Raw genomic sequence first — 8,956 nt, 5'->3', positions numbered from 1 at the left:
GGATCACTATTCCTGGGCTCAGAGTTTTGTATGCCCCACTGTCTATCCCTGGATCCCTCCTCGACACCTCCTAAAGAACCACTAAGAGACCAGAAAACACCACTCATGGTTTCCAATATCATACAAGTCCCAGAGGCCTATGAGGGATATGCTGATGTATTTTCAACTGCCATAGTCCAGGCCTTACCCCCTCACAGACCTGAAGACTGTGCAATAGATACAGATCCCTCAGCAGTGATTCCCTTCGGCAGAATGTTAATTCTTTCTGAACCTGAGAAAAAGGCCCTCCGAGAATACCTGGACACCAATCTTGAAAACGGCACCTTAAGACCCTCAAAATCTCCAGCGGGTGCTTCGTTGTTCTTCGTTCCCAAGAAGGACACCAAAGAACTCAGACCTTGCCTCGACTATCGTGGCTTAAATCAATGCACCCTCAAAGATCGGTACCCACTGCCCCTGATCTCGGATATCCTGGAAGCTGTGAGAGGTGCTGTAATATTCACAAAGTTGGATCTCCGGGGTGCCTACCATTTATTCCGTGTCCGGGAAGGAGACAAATGGAAAACAGCCTTTAGAACACCCTTTGGTCACTATGAATATCTAGTCATGCCCTTTGGACTAGCTAATGCCCCCGCAGTTATTCAGCATTTTATGGATAGGGTGTTTTCTGACATGTTTTTCCTCTTCGTCATTGTCTATCTGGATGACATATTGATCTTTTCCAAGGATCCTCTTAAGCACGAAGAACATGTAAAGGCAGTATTGCAATGACTCTGTGAACACAAACTTTTAGCGAAACCCGAAAAATGCTTGTTTCACGTTACTTCTGTTCACTACCTAGGTTTCATCCTTGACCCAGAAGGAATTGGTATGGACCCTTCAAAGGTAAAAGCCATACTGGCTTGGCCCGCTCCCACATCTGTGAAACAAGTTCAATCCTTCCTGGGGCTTGCCAACTTCTACCGGAAGTTCATTTCTACCTTTTCCGAGATTGTTCAGCCGATCGTTGCTCTCTTGAAGAAAGACACCCCCTTTATCTGGTCTACACCGCAAGATAAAGCATTCCAACGATTGAAGACAAGAGTTCACGCATGCCCCACATCCTGGCCCAACCCGACATAAATCGCTCATTCCTAGTGGAAACGGATGCCTCTAACTACGCCATAGCAGCGGTCTTGAAACAGGAACTTGAGGATAAACTGGAACACCCCATTGCTTACCTCTCACGAACCATGACTCCCAGTGAGACACACTATTCAGTCCTGGAAAAGGAACTGTTAGCCATCCGCCAAGCCTTCACTGAATGGCGACATCTACTTCTGGGTGCTAGATATCCAGTTCAGGTCCGCACGGACCATCGGAATCTTCAAATTCTACAGTCGTTGGAGTGCAGGAACAGTCGTCAGGCGCGTTGGGCCTACTTCTTTGCCCAGTACCAATTCCAAATCACTCATGTTCCCGGATCACAAAACATGATTGCTGACGCCTTATCTCGACGTCCTGACTATGTAACCACTGAAGACAAGGCCTATCCTAAGATGTTTCCCCACACAATCTTTGTAGCTCAAGCAGTCAACCTCCTGGAAGAAATCCGAGTGCAAACCCAGTCCTCTGACCTCTGGAAGGATATTTCAAGGAAGAATCCATGGAACCTAAGAGTTAAGGAAGGATATTTATTCAAGGACAATGCACTGGCCATTCCTACACAGAAATTACAACAAAGAATGATAAACCTCTGCCATGATACCCTTCACTCCAGACATCGTGGCATAAATAACACCCTCCATCTTATACAAAGAAAGGTTTGGTGGCCTGGAATGAAGACCAACGTACAACAGTACATCAAAGCGTGTGCTGTCTGCAATCAAAACAAACATGATAACAAGAGACCGGCGGGTCTTCTACTGCAACCATCGCTGCCAACAAGACCATGGGAATTCATTGCTACAGACTTCATTGTGGAATTACCACCTTCCCGAGGACACATGACCATCATGGTAACCATAGACTTGTTCACTCATATGGCTCATTTTACACCCCTGTGTAAGCTGCCATGCTCGTCCGAGCTTGCTGGAATCTTCCTGGAACACATATTTCGTTTACATGGACTTCAATCCAAGATCATATCTGATCGAGGACCTCAATACGTCTCCCAATTCTGGAAACATCTCTGTACATTTTGGGAATCCAACGCGCCCTTTCATCTGGTTATCATCCCCAAACCAATGGGGCCACAGAACGTGCTAATCAGACCCTGGAACAGTATCTTCGATGTTTCGCCACCAAGGTTCAAGATGACTGGTCGCTCCTGATACCCGTGGCTGAATTCGCCTACAACAATTCTGACCATTCAGCACTTAAGACCAGTCCTTTTTTTTGTAGCCAAGGTTTCCATCCATCGGTTCTACCCTCTGTTCTCCCTCATCCTACACCAGTACCTACTGTCAACTCCTGGATAGAAACCCTCATCAACGTTCACCAGGAGGCCAAAGAAAACTTAGACAGGGCCAGAACACAGACTAAGAGGTATGCGGATTTGAAAAGGAGACCAGGTCCTTCTTATGCTATCGGTGATCAAGTCTGGTTGTCTTACTACCCCGGCATCTATGGCCAAACAAGTTGGCCCCTCGGTACTATGGTCCATTTCCCATCAAGGAAATTATCAATCCAGTTTCATACCGGATTAGACTACTAGACTCTTGGAAGAGAATTCACCCAGTATTCCACACATCCTTATTAAAACCCTACAACCAATCCTCCCGAAAATCCTGCCGACCTCCTCCTCTACTGGTCGACAACCAATTGGAGTATGAAGTATCCCGAATATGTGATTCCAGGTATAAACGGGGTCAGCTTCAATACCTGGTTGAATGGAAAGGATATCCTCCTAGTGAAAGAACCTGGGAGCCACTTTCTAATCTCAAGGCCCCTCGACTACTCAGAAGATTTCACCTTATACAACCGGGCAAACCTGGTGGAACAGGTTTTCGGAGGAGGCATGCTGTCATGACCCACAGAACGCGCCCCTTCTGGACTTCCTGGTCCTTATCGCGACGGGGCTTGTATTCTTCCCGGACTCCTGGATCCCTGCATCCCGGAACCTTGAACGCACGCTGGAGTCGGAAGAGACTCGTGCAGCTTTATTCAAGACTCCATCAGTTCGCAAGAAGGCATCGACCAAGAAATCCAGCAAAGATCGAACTCAGGTGAGAAGGGGGGGAACTCCTTGACAGCTCCACAAATGGTGTATAGTAAACACCCAGCATGAGCAACCTAATCACCTCATGTACAGTGTCTCTCCTAGTCTCTCTCGGCTGTCGGTCCTGGCATCATCGATTTCTGGTCCTTAAACTCGCTTTATGCTGGAGGTTCCACTAAAGGGGATCCCTCCTTGGTTCTTACAACACATAGCTGCCGCTGGGCTAGAGCAGACAATCCTGCTTGATGGGGGGCGGGGGGCAGTGAGGCTTGCAGTTGCAATGGGAGACTGGAAGGGCAGATACCCCAAATACTATCTTCTTGGGCTGAGTCTAGTAGCAGACAGCTTCCCTTTGCCACCATAGTTCCCCATTCTCTCTTCTTGACCACCTCAAAAGTGACTGTCAGATATGTGAGCACGATTTATCCTGCAAAATTGTAAAATTCTCCCTTTACGAAAAAAGGTTATGTAACGTATGTGTTATGACAAGAGTCTCTTACTAATATATTGTATGGGCTTGTGCAACTTTGTGAAGAAGGACCCGTTCACCGTCATCTGGGGGTCCTTTCACACACACTTGGATACTTTGAGGTATCTTACAAACGTATGTTATCCACAAGGGATATGCTTATAATCTACAACATTATGCTAGATTATTAACCCTCTAAAGTTCATATGCAACCAATGTCCCTACTGCAACTTTAAGACAAGTACAAGAATCACATCAGCACACATAGGGACCCTTGACCCTTCATGCTATCACTCAATGTACTTCAATTCAAAAGGCTCAACACAAGGATACTGGTGTGCTGGGCTCTCTATCTCAGGGTCTACTCCCCAATTTGCCAGCACTCCTGCTCATCAATGGATGGTATAAGAAACCTAAAAACATTCTTAATGCTGAAGTTCCTGTCGCCACATCAGATGACCTCCTTAAGGAAGCCCCTCTGTTAACTGGCAATTCCTATGTTCTTGCCTTGGGGATCAGACATGAATCTGGAAAACAATATCTCAAGTGTATCCTGGCTGTATAAAAGGAATCTTTTTTGAGCAACCTAAATTGGTATCTTTTTGCTGATGTTTATTGTCCGCTGAGTTTAAGGTGGTGCACAGAGAAATATATTTGAGGTATAATCTGACACATCAGGTTTTCCTGAGGACACAAAACATTTGCTATTATCTTTTTCTAAGCCCTTTCTTCGTACTATGTGAGCAAACTAGCCACTCTGGTTCAAGCCTGAGGTCTGTGGCTGACAATGTCTTACTGTTCATCCCAACCGCTATCTTTTCTTAGCGATAAATCACCAATTAGCACTTTGTAGTGACTCAGCTTCCCCTGGATCCTGGGCTGAATGCTTGGAATGTTGGAGTGAGTGACAGAGAATGCAGCTTGAGAGACTGTGGATGTATGAATGTGTTCTGTGAGAGTCAGTTGGAGATGTAGACTCCTGAGAGAGAGGAGGCCTTAGAAAAAAACTTAGAAAAAAAACGCAGCTAGTGCTTATTTTTTGTGAAAAAAATAAATAGCACTTACCGAGATTCAGCTGCAGCTTTCCTGCTCTGGTCTCCGGTCCGCGTCCTCCGAGTCCCGGCACTAATGAAGGGAAAGCCACCCAGCGGTAGACTTTGTTTACTACAGCTGGCTGGCTTTTCCTTCATTAGTGCCGCAAAAGCAAAAGCCAGCACAGGAGGGCCTCCATTTCACAAAATGGCGGCGCCCCTGTGCTTGCTTTTTCGAATTTTGAGCGTGAATAGCTCAAAATTTTACATAGGAAGTTTTAAAACGGAGGATGCTAGTATTTTTTTTTATGTGGCCTATCTATTTTTTAAATAAAAATTTTTACTAGACCATCCCTTTAATTAAAGAAGTAACTAGTACATTCCAAGATGTCAGTCATCTTTAGCAGAACCCAATCTTTAAACACTTACATAGATGTTGAGAACAGCAGGTCCAGAAATGATATCTAGCTTCAGCACATTAGGCAGACATCCCTCCTTCACCAAATGCTAAAATCTAATTACTGTCATTAGCCTATGGAATGGCTTCTTACAGTCAAGGGTCAGAATGACTGTCTGCATATGAAGGGGTTAGCTGTGCATGTGCAGAAAGGATATATTCCTCTTGAAGAATGCGTCTCTTCAATTTGACGATAAAGGCCACACGTAGGACACTATTACTCTTCCCTGTTCCTTAGCCTTTACCTCAGAACTTTAGAAGAGGCTCTCCCCATGACAAGTGACAGCCCCGATGCCTCCAGAAACCCTTAACAACGCTCCTGTGGATGATTACATCCTATAGGTTTTGAAACATTTCTTATGTGCCTGAAAGGGATTTATGTAACTCCTATAAGTGAAGGTGTTGTACATTGTGATTGTAACCTCTTGAATTGAGTTCTCCGATTTTAGAGGTGCCAGCTCCAAAGTTAAAAGATTGATAACCTCTGAATCAAGCCACAGGGAATTTGATGTGGCGCGGCATGTCTCAGGAATGTGGAGTGTTTCATAAAAGGATGACAGTTACTCATTTCTAGTGGCTAAAGACAAATTAGTAACAGAAGGCTTTAATATGTATGTCTGGTGCAAAGGTCATCGGAAAGACCGAGAAATACAGTGATAGGCCAAAAAGCCAATAAACCTCAGCAGCCATCATGGCTATTCACCTTATCAGAAACGTGTCCGGTTGACCTGCTGAATATATGCCCCAGGCCTGCTGCCCTGCTGGTTTAGTGGAGGTATTTTAGATTCTGCCCGGGCTGGTGGTGGTAACTCATTCAACTCCTAAATGGAGGCCTTACATACCATATAATTTTTCATCACAGAAAAAGAGAAATGTACCCGTTCTTTTCACAAAAACAGATCTGCCTATTTCATGAATACTTAAATTGTACAAAATATTTCTTAAATTGTCTTTCTGTATGAAGTATAGAGAAATGCTTATATTATGATAGCTTTTATTTTGAAACACTCTACCAACAACATATTCTTCAAAAGTAGACTAGACAGCCTATATACAATTGGTCCACTTTTCATCTTTAAGCACCCCTAGATTTATTACAGGATTACATTGTTCTACGGCTTCCTCTTTGCATGTCTGAGTCTTCATGAATATTAATGATTTGTATGAATAAAAAGATCAAAAGATTTTAATTTTGCCAATTTTTAAGCAATAAATACACATGCATTTGCATTGCACAGGAATAAATAAATAAATCCCAAAATCATCCAACCATGTTTCATTCTTCTGCATGTTTGTTCCCTATATCTATTTTTGAACTTTATATCTGATCTTCATTCTAGTGTCAATCTATGTCCATAACTTTATTCATTGTTGTTTTCTCGATTCATAACACACCGACATACAAACCACTCCATATCACAAAGTGTCTGCCATAATCTTTCCATTTTGTGGTTATGATGGAGAACGAATGACGAAGGAAAAGGACTGTTACGAACGAGAAGGTCTCTGACAAAGGGAGGAGACATTGTTGAAGGTGCAGGACTGTGTTAAAGCACTGTGATGTAAGAGAAAAACTGTGATGAAGGAATGTATTGAAGATATACTGTGACAAAGGAGCTTGACTGTGATGAAGAAGAATTATGCTGAAAAACTGTGACGAAGAAGGACTTGTAATGAAGAGCTGTGACAAAGGAGAAGGATGTGATGATGGAGGACTGTGACAAAGGAACGTGGTGAAGAAAAATGAAGAATAAAAACTGTGACAAAGGACAGTGACAAAGAAGGACTGTGACAAATAAAAAGGGCTGTGGCGAAGGAGAACAACTGTAGGAGAAGAGCTGTGATTTGATTCATTTTATTTACATTTTATCCAGTGCAGACACTACCGAGATGGTATTTTAGCGCCTTACAAAGTTCAAAAAGTAGGGGTTGAAAGAGAAGTTATAATATTTTCAGAACAGGATAGGAATATCAGAATAGACAGAGGATGGGAAGGGATGTGTTCTGACTGGGTTAGGTGCCAGGTAAGAGGTATGTTTTTCGGAAAGTGATGATGGAAGGTGCATCATGGATTTGGAGTGGCAAGGCGTTCCAGGCTCCTGGTGCCCATTGGATCAATAGTTGTGTGCAAAGGTGTGCAGGTAAGTTTGCAGAGTGGAATGTGCAAGAGCTTTTGTGTTGCTGCTATTTGTGTGGGTTGAGGTGCAGAATTCACACTACCCACTGGCCATTGGCTAGTGATAATTGACGTAAGAAATGGTTCTCTGTATGTATATAATTCACGTGCTGAGTGACTGTTTATGGCTGGCTTGTAGCTTGCAACTTGACATTTTTACTCCGGGTTGGGGTGATGGGTTTCACTTTGTTGTGAAGTTAAGATAGGGTTTGGAGGTTATTGGCTTTATATATGATGCAGAGCCCTTTGAAAGCATTTCTCTGTTGGTACAGGATCCATTGGGGCTGTGAGAGGAGAATGTACAAGTTTTTGGGTAAGTCCAGGATGGGTCTTGCGGCTTTGTTCTGTATGCCTTGTGGGCTTGGGGGTGAAGGTGTTGTTGGGGGATCCAGCGAGGATTGCATTCCCATAGTCAAGCCTGAACAGACCGCTGAAGAAGAGCTGTGGTGAAGGAGAAAGATCATGGTGAAGTACTGTAGCAAAATAGCACTGTGTGAAGGAGAACGAATGACAAAGGAGAAGGACTGTGAGGAAGGAGAAGTTCTGTGATGAAGGACTGTGCCAAAGGAATGTGGGAAAGAACTGTGGAGGGCAGTGAGGGAGAAGAACTGTGATGAAAGAAAAGGACAACGATGAAAGACTGTGATGAAGTTGAATGGCTTGACAAAGTAGACGGTCTGTGACAAACAAGAAGCAGAGTGTTGAAGGACTGTGTTGAAATGAAAATAACTATGACGAAGGACTATGACAAAGGAGAAAGCACTGTTATGAAGTACTGTGTCAAAGCAGGAGTATGACAGCAAAGGACGGTGATGAAGAAGGACTCTCATTAAGGGCTCTGACGAAGAACAACATGGCAAAAAAAAAGGTTGTGATAAAGGTAGAGGACTATGACAAGGTACTCTGGTCAAGGACTATGATGGCAGAGAAGGACTGTGATGACGGAATGTGGTGAAGATTCTGATGAAGTAGGATTGTCACCAAAGGACTGTGAGGAAGGACGACTGCAACAAATATGTACTGTGACAAAGAAGACTATGATGAAGGACGACTGCAGGAAAGTAATTATGGGACTGGTTTGCAGAGACCAGTGGTGGGAGTATGGGGAGGAGATAATATTGTATCTTATGTCATTTAATTCCTTGTCATTCCTTTTTTATGCCATCTTATAAATGCTTTAGTTGGCTTCTTAATTGTTTACGGCGTCATTAACCTGCTTACCATTTAACTTTCCACTTTATATTACACATATATACCAACCATTCACACAATGCATGTGAATACCTGCTCTAGTACCACCCTCCGATGTAAAAACAAGCAAAATTTGAACTCTACACCGCTCCATCTGCTTGTCACACACAGATCCCCAGGAACCCGAAGCCCCCTCCTCATGGATAACCTTCTTAGTAGAAAACCAAGCAGGATACCTTCACCTAGGGTTGCATTCTGGAAACACAGTTGCCAGAAGCACTCAACACAACTCTATCAGCACACAGAAAACAGGCCCTTCAGGTCTGCACTCTTCAGGTTTAAAAGAAAAGGTGCCTCTCCACCCTCCCAAATAGCTCCCCATCACCTTATTTTACAGGACGAAGCGCCGACAGGTGACCAAATTTGCAGAAAA

The sequence above is a fragment of the Ambystoma mexicanum genome, chromosome 13 (genome assembly GCF_040938575.1).
Source record: "Ambystoma mexicanum isolate Mex_15411 chromosome 13, UKY_AmexF1_1, whole genome shotgun sequence".
Classification (NCBI taxonomy): Eukaryota; Metazoa; Chordata; class Amphibia; order Caudata; family Ambystomatidae; genus Ambystoma; species Ambystoma mexicanum.
This window is presented reverse-complemented; position numbering follows the sequence as displayed.